Consider the following 12,971-nt stretch of genomic DNA (forward strand, 5'->3'; position numbering starts at 1 on the left):
GTCAAACGATAGCCTGAGTCTTTACCATGAGATTGTAAAATAAGCCCAGTGTAATTTATAAATGTTATGTTCTGTCCCACAGTATTCATTCCAACTGTCTCCTTCGCACAGCTGACACCCATGCAGTAGGTCAATTTTGGGAAAAAAGTTGACATATTGTATAGAAAGACAATTCAAATGTGCACTGTAGGAACAGAATACAATTCTTGCTTTTATATATTGTACTGGAATTATTTTAGAATCGTATGATAAGGACGCAGGCAACGGATCGAAAATGAGTGCCGGCCGCGGTGGTCTCGCGGTTCTAGGCGCGCAGTCCGGAACCGTGCGACTGCTACGGTCGCAGGTTCGAATCCTGCCTCGGGCATGGATGTGTGTGATATCCTTCGGTTGGTTAGGTTTAAGTAGTTCTAAGTTCTGGGGGACTGATGACCACAGCAGTTGAGTCCCATAGTGCTCAGAGCCATTTTTGAAAATGAGTGGACTTGTTCGAAACTAGTCACCATTAAGGAATGTGTAGGCTGTGCAGCTGTGTTGGGAACTAAATAAATAAAAGCACAGACATTAGTAACTTGAATACGAAGTATTTCTGTTCCACAATAATGTTTATTTAACAGATCGTTATGAACCAGCTTTCGTCTGTTGAGGCCATCGTCAGATTACTTACAAGACGAAAGCTGGTTCATAACGAACTGTTAAATATTATTGTGGAACATTAATACTTTGTATTCAGTTATTAATATGCCTATGTTATTCCAAGAACCGACGGAATATTCCATAGCCGAATTGCTAACCTTCGTTTTTAATTTTTTTTTATGAGGGTACAAACAAAAATAACGCCTCAGTTTCATACTCGCACCGCTGCAAAGATGAATTATATAGATATTAGCGTCAGTGGCGGTGAGAAACAGCTAAAACACTAAAGTATATAATATATCGAAAAACTTTGCCCAGAAGTTAGAGGAAAAGGAGATTTAGAAAACTACTGAAACTGACATTCGTCTTCTTTAGGATCTGAGTACGTATTCCGAGCTCAAACGCTATGACGAATTTCTAACGGAACCGGTGTCGCTTGCGAAAACATCGATCATGTGAAATCCAACTTGTTTTTTCTCACATATCATGAAAGTCAAGGATCAAGTCTGCGTGCAGTATTTCTGTCAGGAAGTTTCATATGTAGAGTGAAAATCTCATTCTGGAAACATCCATCCGACTGCGGCTAAGTCATGTGTCCGCAATATCCTTTCTTCCAGGAGTGCTAGTTCTGCAAGGTTCGCAGAAGAGCTTATGTGAAGTTTGGAAGGTAGGAGATGAGGTACTGGCAGAATTGAAGCTGTGAAGGCGGGTCGTGAGTCGTCCTCGGGTAGATCAGTTGGTAGGGCATTTACCCGCGAAAGGCAAAGGTCCCGAGTTCGAGTCTCGGTCCGGCAAACAGTTTTAATCTACCAGGAAGTTTCATATTAGCGGACACTCCACTGCAAAGTGAAAATCTCATTCTGCTGCACAGACATTCATTAAGTTCTTAATAACATTGCAAACTGGACCAAAGACTGACACCTTGATTTAATTGTTCAGAAGAACATAAGTGTAGCCTTCAAAAAACGAAAAGAAACGTAGTATCGTGTAACTGTACAATATCAAAAGCTCTCAGTTGGAATTAGTTAGATAAAACCAATACACGAGGTAAAAATTAGTGGGATATGAAAAGGAATGGCCATATACGCAGAGTGGTAGTTGGATTAGGGGTATACTACGGCTCCTTGGTACGATACTGGGAAAAAAACTGCAAGAAATTTGTTGATGAGATTGGTTACGAACGACTCATGTGACCCATCCCAGAATAATGTCCCATTATGTGGGACATATATCAGACGGCAATAATGGCAGATACTTAACGCGTACAAGAAAGGGTAGCAGGAGTGGTCCCATTAATTTTACTGGAGGGCGCCACGGAAATGTTAAAAAACTTAAAATAGTAGAAACTTGAAGACAGTCAACTATACCGTGAGTCCCTCCTTACAATGTGTCAATGACTTGTATTATGCTAAGCGAAATACGTACCTAGGAATATAGTACAGCTCCCTGCATCTCGCCCCTTACGGAACGCAAAGACAAATTTAGGCACTTACGCATTCACATGACTAGAAGGGGAAAGTAATATGTGGCACAATGCTGAATATTCTTCTCCATGTACTTCACAGTGGTTTGTAGAGTGTGGAGAGTGTGGATGTAGATGAAAAAGTCGAGCATCAAGGCAATCAAAGTGCTGAAACTAGTTGAGTGAACGAAATAGTTCGGTTGTAAGCTTATAAACTTCTCAAATTGCAAAGCAGAACTCTGAATCTCAGCATCGGAACTTTTCTGCGGTTTAGCAACTCGTAAGACGGAAGGAAGGGTAGAGTTTTATCGACATCGATGTAATTAGATATGGATCCCTAGCGTACAGTTAATTTGACAAGCATGAGAGAGAACATTGGTTACAGCTTTGATGAAGGGATTGTCCAAATAAACGACGGAAGTGATTTAGAGGAACCACAGGAAAACTGAATGAAGATAGTCGGGAGAGATTTTAATCTCATTCCTTCCAAATGAATGCGCTACTTCAGTCGATCGCTTTTTTTTTTTTCTTATTTTTAAATCGCTATCGGTTTCATTATCGCTGCCGGCCGAAGTGGCCGTGCGGTTAAAGGCGCTGCAGTCTGGAACCGCAAGACCGCTACGGTCGCAGGTTCGAATCCTGCCTCGGGCATGGATGTTTGTTATGTCCTTAGGTTAGTTAGGTTTAACTAGTTCTAAGTTCTAGGGGACTAATGACCTCAGAAGTTGAGTCCCATAGTGCTCAGAGCCATTTTTTTTATCGCTACGAGGCATATTTGTCATCTATCGATGCTGAATCTCTATGAAAGATTTTGTTTTCATCTGAGACCAATTTCCGGGATAGTTCATAGACAATGTTCGTATTTAGGGCTCATAACGCGCGTTCACTGTTGTTGAACATGGCCGGAACAGAATATCTGTCATCTGCTAATGACGTACAGGATGATCAAACTATACGTGTTGGATGTTTAAACAGCGAAATCGTAGTGTATCTTGCAGTAGTGAGCGGTCATTAGTTACTCGGGAACTGGGTCAACAACTCGAGATTTTGCTTCTGAATGTTATCAAACCTTCGCCTTAGGCTACAAATGTTAGCGAATCTGTGAGAGTAAAGTCTTCCTATCTCTGATTATTATGCTTCTGCGATACCTATTGTGAAAACTGATACATTTTAAGATACACAAGAAGAGACTGTGGTCGGACGTTGTGACCATGCGGTTCTAGGCGCTTCAGTCCGCAACCGCGCTGCTGCTACGGTCGCAGGTTCGAATCCTGCCTCGGGCATGGATGTGTGTAATGTCATTAGGTTTGTTAGGTTTAAGTAGTTCTAAGTTCTAGGGGACTGATGACCTCAGATGTTAAGTCCCATAGTGCTCAGAGCCATTTGAACCATTTTTAAGAAACCGTATGGAGGACTGCCACTGACTGTGTGTGAAGTATTAGCACGTAAATGTGTAATAATGGGTGCTAATGTTTTTTATTGTTCGACAATTTTCAGTAACTGATTTTACTTGTCTGACAGATTGCCTTTCAGTAATCTTTTCAGTGGGATGCATTCTATTTAATCCTCTTTGCGCGTAGCACTTCCCGGCGTCATTCTGCTTCCAATACAGCCAGCAAGTGTCCAGAGACGTCAAGCGGACGACAGCGGCTGACGTAGTTGCAGAAGGCCGACGTCGTAAGCGCAGCGCCTCCTGCGGACGTGATAACTGCCTTCAACTGGCCGGCGCTGCCGTCAGCTTCCGGTTCTTGGAAGAGTAGCCGCGGCGCCGCTGGCTGTGGGCGCGCTGCTTCAACACGTGGCAAGCGCTCACTTATGTTTGGTTTCGGATCCGACAACTCAGAGCGCGTGTGTGCGAGACGTACCTTACGCTCTCGTTCTTATGACGCTTTAGGGCAAATGGCAACATAACAGAATGACACTAAGCGTAACTGACTGGTAGACGATAAAATGTAGCCGTGAAATATCGAAAACGTGTCAGTCAAACTCAGTGCACATAGAGGTCAATCAGCTATTGTCATATTCTTGCTCCTGTCATCACATTTTCCGCCTTTTGATCGATAATTGGGTCAAGACCAACAGTTCTGCAGTAACGAACATCCCTTCAGCACAATGTAACGGCCATTTGCCGTGTCACTAGAAAATTACATGTCTCCCTACTGCTAGCACTACTTCACTTTTTCCGTGCAAACCGCGGTTCCAAAATAGAAGAGTACGCTACTTGGGACGTTTCTCCCCCCCCCCCCCCCCCCCCGCCCCCCGCCTCACCGGCCTTCGTCCGTGGCGCGGTACATGTTTCGGCCAGTCCTTCGCCAGCAGCCAGCATGTAGGCGAATCCGAACCCGATAACCGACTTGTTATAACAAGAAAAGTGATACACACGGCGCAGGTGAAACATTTTTATTTATCCACCGACCTGTCTCGATGATCCTGTGCCAACTGCAACCGAAAATGACGGTGGTGTTGGGTCAACATAGGAACACTCAGTGGTCGTCTGCTGCGGTGCCCACTGTTCAATACGCGCTGAACGACGCGCACCGAAATACTTGCGTCTGCACGAGCACTGTACTCTGCGTCAGTCCTGATACAGATCTCTGCCTATTCTGCTTTACAGAGCAGGCAGTTCTCCACGTCCGTGTTCTGTAATAAGGCATCGTGAATAGTGTCTGAGTGAATAGGGGGGCGTACATAAAATATAATACGAGGTTTGGAACTTAGATAATGGCAACTATTTACTCGCGACCGATACGAAAGAGTTACATGTTTGCACCTGTTACTGTCCTTTAAACTAGTCACCAGCGTTGTGTAGAACCCGTTGCAAACGATGTGGAAGGTGCAGTATACCGTTAGCAGAGCCTGTTCTGTTGATGGTGCGCTGGACCGCTCTACTGCCTGTCGAATCTCTGTAACAGTTCTGAAGCGACTGCCACGAAGTGGTTCCTTCATCTTCGGAATCAAAATCACAAGAACTTAAGTCCGGGAAGTATGGTGGATGGTACAGTACTTCCCAGTCCCCATCGACCGAACAGAGTAGCAACAGCTTGCGCTGTACGCTGGATGGGTTGCGCAGAAAGTGTTGCCGCTTCTTTCGCAAAGCTGGTAGCAGATGATGCTCCAGAAACTAACAGTAATACTGTGCATTGACGGTCTGTCGTGGAGGATCGTAATGCGTTAGGATAACACAATTACAGTCGTACACGAGAATTACCATAACTTTAGACAGCTCCATTCTCACCATGAACAGAACAGGCTCTGCTTACGGTATACTGCGCCTTCCACATCGCTGGCAACGGGTTCTACACGACGCTGGTGACTACTTTGAAGGACAGTAACAGGTGCAAACATGTAACTCTTTTGTAATGGTTGTGAATAAATAGTTGCCACTATTTAAGTTCCAACCCTCGTATACAGGCTGTTACAAAAAGGTACGGCCAAACTTTCAGGAAACATTCCTCACACACAAAGAAAGAAAATGTGTTATGTGGGCATCTGTCCCGAAACGCTTACTTTCCATGTTAGAGCTAATTTTATTACTTCTCTTCAAATCACATTAATCATGGAATGGAAACACACAGCAACAGAACGTACCAGCGTGACTTCAAACACTTTGTTACAGGAAATGTTCAAAATGTCCTCCGTTAGCGAGGATACATGCATCCACCCTCCGTCGCATGGAATCCCTGATGCGCTGATGCAGCCCTGGAGTATGGCGTATTGTATCACAGCCGTCTACAATACGAGCACGAAGAGTCTCTACATTTGGTACCGGGCTTGCGTAGACAAGAGTTTTCAAATGCCCCCATAAATGAAAGCCAAGAGGGTTGAGATCAGGAGAGCGTTGAGGCCATGGAATTGGTCCGCCTCTACCAATCCATCGGTCATCGAATCTGTTGTTAAGAAGCGCACGAACACTTCGACTGAATTGTGCAGGAGCTCCATCGTGCATGAACCACATGTTGTGTCGTAAAGGCACATGTTCTAGCAGCACAGGTAGAGTATCCCGTATGAAATTATGATAACGTGCTCCATTGAGCGTAGGTGGAAGAACATGGGGCCCAATCAAGACATCACCAACAATGCCTGCCCAAACGTTCACAGAAAATCTGTGTTGATGACGTGATTGCACAATTGCGTGCGGATTCTCGTCAGCCCACACATGTTGATTGTGAAAATCTACAATTTGATCAAGTTGGAATGAAGCCTCAGCCGTAAAGAGAACATTTGCACTGAAATGAGGATTGACACATTGTTGAATGAACCACTCGCAGAAGTGTACCCGTGGAGGCCAATCAGCAGCTGATAGTGCCTGCACACGCTGTACATGGTACGGAAACAACTGGTTCTCCCGTAGCACTCTCCATACAGTGACGTGGTCATCGTTACCTTGTACAGCAGCAACTTCTCTGACGCTGACATTAGGGTTATCGTCAACTGCACGAAGAATTGCCTCGTCCATTGCAGGTGTCCTCTTCGTCGTTCTAGGTCTTCCCCAGTCACGAGTCATAGGCTGGAATGTTCCGTGCTCCCTAAGACGCCGATCAATTGCTTCGAACGTTTTCCTGTCGGGACACCTTCGTTCTGGAAATCTGTCTCGATACAAACGTACCGCGCCACGGCTATTGCCCCGTACTAATCCATACATCAAATGGGCATCTGCCAACTCCGCATTTGTAAACATTGCACTGACTGCAAAACCACGTTCGTGATGAACACTAACCTGTTGATGCTACGCACTGATGTGCTTGATGCTAGTACTGTAGAGCAATGAGTCGCATGTCAACACAAGCACCGAAGTCAACATTACCTTCCTTCAATTGGGCCAACTGGCGGTGAATCGAGGAAGTACAGTACATACTGACGAAACTAAAATGAGCTCTAACATGGAAATTAAGCGTTTCCGGACACATGTCCACATAACATCTTTTCTTTATTTGTGTGTGAGGAATGTTTCCTGAAATTTTGTAACACCCTGTATAATGAAGCCTGATTAAAAATTGCTGCTTAAATAATTAAGCCCGCATCTCGTGGTCGTGCGGTAGCGTTCTCGCTTCCCACGCCCGGGTTCCCGGGTTCGATTCCCGGCGGGGTCAGGGATTTTCTCTGCCTCGTGATGGCTGGGTGTTGTGTGCTGTCCTTAGGTTAGTTAGGTTTAAGTAGTTCTAATTTCTAGGGGACTTATGACCACAGCAGTTGAGTCTCATAGTGCTCAGAGCCATTTTTTTAAATAATTAAAAAAGAAATTTTGAAACAATAATTGAAAGAAATTGGAAAGCATTCATATCCTGAGTGAACTTCAGCTGGCATTAATATCAACAGACCTTCAATATTTAGTACATCATTAGATTAACTTCCGTAAATCCTTTTCCTGTTACCGCTACTGTGCGTAGAGATTGGTATGACAATACTGGTTCCGGATCGTCCCTGTTCTGCTCAAGCAAGTTCTTCTTGTTTGCTTCGATCCTCTTGATGCAGGATTCTCGGCGCGGGCGAAATGATGAACAGAATATGAATGTACGAATAAACTTTGCTTTCCCAATAACTTTCTATAACACTTCTTTAATGTACAGTTGGAATATACGTTTTTTATAACAGTATTAGCTTGGCGGAACTCTAAATACTTCCGCTATCACCTACAGAGACAAACAGGTGAAGATTTATCGACTGAAGAGCGTACCTGTACTTGTTTGTTTGTATACCAATATTATCTCTGGTACGGAATTATTATTATCTTATATGTATAAAAAGAAAAGAACGAGAGGAAAAAAATAATGATGCTTTACAATTGCCCCCCATTGTGCACTGACGTCATGCGGAGGTGCACAGTGTCTGAGCTTATTTCCCTTTTTATGGGTTGATAACTCTGGACGGTATGAGCATAGCCTTTATTTATCAGCCATTGTAGTTATCCTATATGGTTGTCAATTTGCATTGACATGTCAGCTCCCTTAACACATACATACATAAGTTTTCCTTCATAACAGAGTGCTTGCTGTAAGCGCTTAGTCCCATTACTGTCAGTCAGTATCTGCGCAGTGTTTAGCTTGCAAAGTATGCGCACGCAGCTCGACGTCCGTTACCGTCCCAGCTCGCTTTCACATGTTTAATACAAAGCCAGAGTGCCCGCGTCGTTCGTTCACTGCACAGATTCGTGAAGCTCGTGTTAAGCGGCATGATCCTTTGTGAAATCTCCTATTCGGTAACAACTGGTTTCCATATCAGCGGCCCGAGGAATGTATTTCACCTCGTGGGGACACCAGCCGTACACGCGACATCCGCCGACAAGGTTAAGTTTCTTGCCGCTTCTACGACGTTGTCGAGCACAGAAAATTCATGTTTTTACGACGTTGTCGAGCACAGAAAATTCATGTTACACGAAATATTGTCATTTTTAGTTCATCACGCGCACACCAACGTATCTCACACTCACACTTAACACTTTGCAGGCAGGTTTCGTACGTTTTACCGCGTTGTTTTTGTGCGTTTTACATACTGTCGCACTACACAAAATTTCTGTAGTGTCCTTCGCACATACTATACACATAACAAAAAATACAAATACAACTACAAAAATAAACTTCTCCTACTCATTTGCTGAAATGCCATTATCATTGCTTATATACATTATAGTCTCATTGTCATTTTGTTTTAGTACATTTTGTTAAATTATAATTTCGTTACATTGTTCGGTTCCAATCATATGAGTACACTTTTTACTCTCGTTTGGTTTTACATTCTTTACATAACATTTATACAACAACAGATTCTTTTTTCTTATATTTATGGGATAAATTGACATACATTTCATTTCAATTTACAGTCACTTCTTGTCGGAGCATATTTATTAATTTCAAAGAATTGAAGAAATAAACAATGGTAGCTACAACAGAGTCTACGCACTGCTCAAATAACTATGCGTGGCCTTGCCTCTCTAGCATTCTCCAGGATGGACCTACACACTACAGGGTTGAGGAAATTTCACGGAAAGTCATTTATGTGCTCAGTTTCGTCTCGTTACTAGATTTAATTGTGATTCCGAGGGCAAAATAGTTTGTTGTTTATAAAAACAACGCAAACCTGATGATACCAATCGTATCGAATACTTATTCAGTGTTTAAAGTGCAGCTCAGTATTTACTTGTTATGTTCATTGTATAAAGGAACACCATTTCATATGGTGAGGGATACAAAGTTGTATCATCAATGCTATATGTTATGTACAATGAGCGTAAAACAGTGTTTATATGATTAACAAACATGCATAAAAATTTCAATGTAAATCAGATGTTTGACGCTTTCATGGGCAGTCGATGCTCACAGTAGTTAGGTGATTATTTGGTTGTGCTCCACCATAGTTCAGCATTGTGAAATGCTACATACTGCAACTGTATTCTTCTACACATATTTTCAAACTTTCACATTCATACATCTCATAATCTTACAACTATATTTACTTGTGGTGCGGTCCTTTCTTATGTTTATATGGTGCCTAACACTCGACAATCATTTATCTTTCTTCAATTTAGGACGTGTTGATGCATCGTCCCCTGGAAGAAAAAAAAATTAATACTAACTTAAAACTAAATCTTGATAGACACGTGTGCAGTGGCTCGATGGTCATTAATACCTTTTTCATGTATCCAGCCATGTATTCATTTACTTTAGTGTGCAGTTGTGCCATCGCAAACTCATTTAATGTCATGTGAGCGTCTCTACTTACCTTATAAATCTGAAACATAAACTGTATTATAAGCGTGGTGTGACCCCTTATTCAGTCTGCCACTTATATTGTACTCGCTTGTTTACCTGCAGCAAGAGTTTTCTGGTGCCTCAATTAAAATTAGTGAGTATACTCTGAATACTTACATACGTAAATATGTAGATATAATGTACATAGTAGCGTAACTTCAGTAAATATTTAGTAGTGTAGGATCCCTTTCCGTGTATATAATCACTAAGGCCGTGTACTACATGAGCTACAGAAGCGAGCGACAGCGCGCGACAGCTTCAGGCGACAGAACACAACCACAGGTGTAGTTATGGATGTGTCTTAAATGAGCGACATCTGTCTCCCGCTGCAACTGGCGACGTCTGAATTTTGTCGTTGCAGCACGCGCGTCAGAGAGCGACAGCCACCTGTCTTCTTCGCAAAGCAGTGGAGCGGACGCGATGGCAGCTATGAATTACGTAACATCCGATTTCAAGAAAGCTATTCGGTGAAAAAATTTGATTCTTCCCCAACTTATATCTTGATATCCTTAAATGATAAAGGTAAGAATTTATTTTCTTTATTCGTCATCGTTACTGTGCTGCACGAAATTGAGTACATAGCTGCACGAAATTTTTAAGAATTTGCAGAGGAAAAATCACATTGTGTAGACTTTCCGTATAGTTCATTTAAGGCCATACATTATTGCGTATGAAATATAACCAATATATCTAAACTATATTGAAGGTTGAGACCTGAAGATATCTCTTTTTATTCTTCAGATATTGGTTGTTATAATCGCGGACGGGTCGCTCGCGTCGCCTCCGAACCTTTCCTGCGCTTCGGGAATCAAGTGGTCGTAAAAATCGTCGTATCTCATAAAAGGTTCAAGATATCGAAACGACGATTTTTGGAAATGACAGCACGCAGAAAGGACTATTTTATCATATGGCTAACACTCGATACGTTTTTGTAAACGCGTGAGCACAGCGAAAACAAGACTCCGTATAACTTACACCATGAGGTGTTGTCCAAATTTTCAAAGGCAAACAAAGGGAGAGAAACAGGTAAACGGGGTATCAAAGTGACTAGTATGAGGTCTAGTTTGGCATGAAAATATTTAACTGCTTGAAAGAAATCAGGGTAATGAACGAAAACTTAATAAGCTGAGGAAAAATTGAATTATTTCACGAAAAGGTGCTTCAAATTAAGTGTCAAAATGTCATCTGTTCAAGACATAGCTGTTTTGCACATAAAAAGTTACATTCGTGCGTTATTTAAATATCAAAAAGGCTTCCTTCGAATCAAGTGCGTTAGGAAGACAAACGAGGGGTCAGTAAGATCATGCTTTCTGAATGAAACTTGAAATTAAAAAAAAAATAGAAGAAATCACTCAAATATTTTATGAAGCCGGCCAGAGTGTCCGTGCGGTTCTAGCCGCTACAGTCTGGAACCTCGCGACCGCTACGGTCGCAGGTTCGAATCCTGCCTCGGGCATGGATGTGTGTGATGTCCTTAGATTAGTTAGGTTTAAGTAGTTCTAGGTTCCAGGTGACTGATGACCTCAGAAGTTAAGTCGCATAGTGCTCAGAGCCATTTGAACCATTTTTTATTTTATGAAAATATTTGTGTAAAAGAAATAAGTAGATAAGAGAAACGTTCTCCGTGTCTTTGAATGAAAATGAGGTGCACCAAACGTTTCCCTAATATTTTGTATTTCATAGTTTTAGACAAATCATTACACAAATCGTTTGACTCTTTTCAAAAATTTTGTAAGCTTTACTTTTACAGACTATTTGGAGTAATTGAAACGCTTGGCCTTAACACTGACTGCTGATGAATTACGTTCGCAACATGACATATCTGTAAAATTTCATGGTCCATTGTAATTTATTAGGAATTAAATGTGTGTGATATACTGGGATAGGTGTGAAGATCAAGTTCTTTGGCAAGACCTTAAAAATATACTTACGATGCAGTGTAAACAGTATACATAAAACTTAGTATACAGAATCTTAACTGAGTTAGTAAAATTATAAAATCGAATCCAGGACTTTTCCCTCACACGTAATTATAAACTGGCTACGCTACCGTTACACAAAGTTGGAAGTTATTCACATGTAAGAATCTGTATGCTTATGTTTGTATTTAGCGTAGTCAGTCAGGTAATAGTCATTCCTCCGCATTTATTGGCTGTTAAAAGTTATTGATTATGTATAAAAACATTCGTATTTAATTTATGGATGAGATGGTCGAATGCTCCTCTGCTCATTCACGTGTATTCGAAGAACTTGTCTGGTGCTCTTCGTAGTTGACGATACTTATGAAATTCTCCATGGAGATTGCTACCTTTGTAAATTTCAGCACAGCATTCCTTTTCGCTTTATTTTCTCAAGCAAACCTAATTCTGTAGCCTTACTCTCCAGCTACAGTATTCTACAGGTTGAGGACGCCGGTTTACAGAAACAGCTGGTTGGCTCTAAGCAGCCATCTTGTAGCGCGACATGATCGCACGCACGCAGGACACCCAAGGTTTTCGCCGAATGTTGCTGTTTGTCGCTGGAGTGTCGCGTATCCAGAAGTCGCTCGCTGTCGCTCACATAGGACACGGCCTTGCCTATCTTTGTGTGTATTGTGTAGTTAGTCATAGTTGTAGTAGAGACTCTCCCTTAATTTTCTATGTCCCTTTTTATGCAATATGCTTCAAAAATGCTACTGCAGGCTGTAGCTCATAGCTACATAGTTTGTTTGTTTTGGGTGCTTCAACACTTTCAGCTGTGTCTGTACGGCGCACACATGCTTGCGGTTTGTTGAATAGCTTTCTCCCCAATACACATGCGCTGCGTCGCTCTGTTACCACTAACGTCGCTGTGAGTTGTGTATTGCAGTGGCGCAACCGTGCGTTTCACAAATTCGTTTATTCATTTACGGCTGGGCTACGCGCAAGGCGAAGCATTGTGTTTGAAGCATAGTAGTCTCTAGAAACATAAAAGTAACATTCTTCCTTGTTACATCCACTCACCTTATCATTTACACATTTGACATATAAGAAAAAACACAAACAAAAATTCTCCTTGTCAACTAACAACATAAATTCTGAAACGTGATTTTCCAGCATCCAAAATCTAATATTATTACACATATATACAACTTAGAGGGTATACAGACC

The sequence above is a fragment of the Schistocerca nitens genome, chromosome 1 (assembly GCF_023898315.1).
Source record: "Schistocerca nitens isolate TAMUIC-IGC-003100 chromosome 1, iqSchNite1.1, whole genome shotgun sequence".
Classification (NCBI taxonomy): domain Eukaryota; kingdom Metazoa; phylum Arthropoda; class Insecta; order Orthoptera; family Acrididae; genus Schistocerca; species Schistocerca nitens.